Genomic DNA, 1167 nt, shown 5'->3' with positions numbered 1-1167 from the left:
AGAAACATTATTATTAACCTGTTACACAACACTGATGGAAGGCCACTTGATTCAGTCATTAATCAGAAACTTCCATCCATCCATCCATCCATCCATCCATCCATCCATCCATCCATCAGGTCTCGGGGGCAGCATCTTGAGCAGGGAGGTCCAGACATCTCTCTCCACAGCCTCTTCCAGCTCTTCTGGGAGGACTCCAAGGTGTTCCCAGACCAACCGAGAGACGTTGCAGCATGTCCTGGGTCTTCCCCGGGGTCTCCTCCCAGTCAGACATGCCCGAAGCACCTCCCTAGTGAGGCGCCCACCACCTCAGCTGTCTCCTCTGGATGTGGAGGAGCAGCGGTTCTACTCAGAGTCTCTCCTGATAACTGAACTTCTCACCCTGTCTCTAAGGGAGAGTCCAGCTCCCCTGCAGATGAAACTCATTTCAACCTCCTGGATCCACGATCTCATTCTTTCAGTCTCTACCAGAGTTCATGACCAGAGGTGAGGGGAGGAACGTAGACCAACCAGTAAACAGAGAGCTTTGTCTTACAGCTCAGCTCCCTCTTCACTACAACGGACGATACAGCATCCACAATACTGCAGATGCTGCACCAATCCATCTGTCAGTCTCACGCTCTATTCCTCCTTCACTCATGAACAAAACCCTGAGATACTTGAACTCCTCCACTTGAGGCAGAACCTCAACCTGAAGAGAACAATCCACTCTTTTCTGACTGAGGACCACGGCCTCAGATCTGGAGGTGCTGGTTCTCATCCCAGCTGCTTCACACTCGGCTGTGAACCGCTCCAGTGAGAGCTGAAGATCACGGCACGATGACTCCAACAGGACCACATCATCTGAAAAGAGCAGAGATGGACTCCTGAGGCCACAGAGCCAGACCTCCTCCACCCCCCGGCTGCACCAAGAACCTCTGTCCATAAAAGTTATGAACAGAATCAGTGACAACGAGCAGCCCTGGAGGGGTTCAACCCCACCCTGGAGGGGTTCAACCCCACCCTGGAGGGGTTCAACCCCACCCTGGAGGGGTAATCTGAAACAAATGAATAATATGGCATCCATCCATCCATCCATTTTCTTTACCCGCTTATTCCATTTTGGGTCACGGGGGTCGCTGGTGCCCATGTCCAGCAATCACTGTGCGAGGGGCGGGGTACACCCTG

At 52.9% G+C, this 1167-nt stretch overlaps 1 protein-coding gene across 1 annotated transcript in view; it reads left to right on the top strand.

Moving 5' to 3' along the window:
* The window catches only part of LOC119417388 (galactose-specific lectin nattectin-like), a 4033-nt gene that overhangs the window by 1844 nt on the left and 1022 nt on the right, over nucleotides 1–1167 (top strand). The window lies entirely within an intron of this gene.

The sequence above is a fragment of the Nematolebias whitei genome, chromosome 11 (genome assembly GCF_014905685.2).
Source record: "Nematolebias whitei isolate Nwh7 chromosome 11, NemWhi1, whole genome shotgun sequence".
NCBI lineage: Eukaryota > Metazoa > Chordata > Actinopteri > Cyprinodontiformes > Rivulidae > Nematolebias > Nematolebias whitei.
The sequence above is the reverse complement of the archived record's forward strand: the minus strand, read 5'-3'. Positions and strand labels throughout refer to the sequence as shown.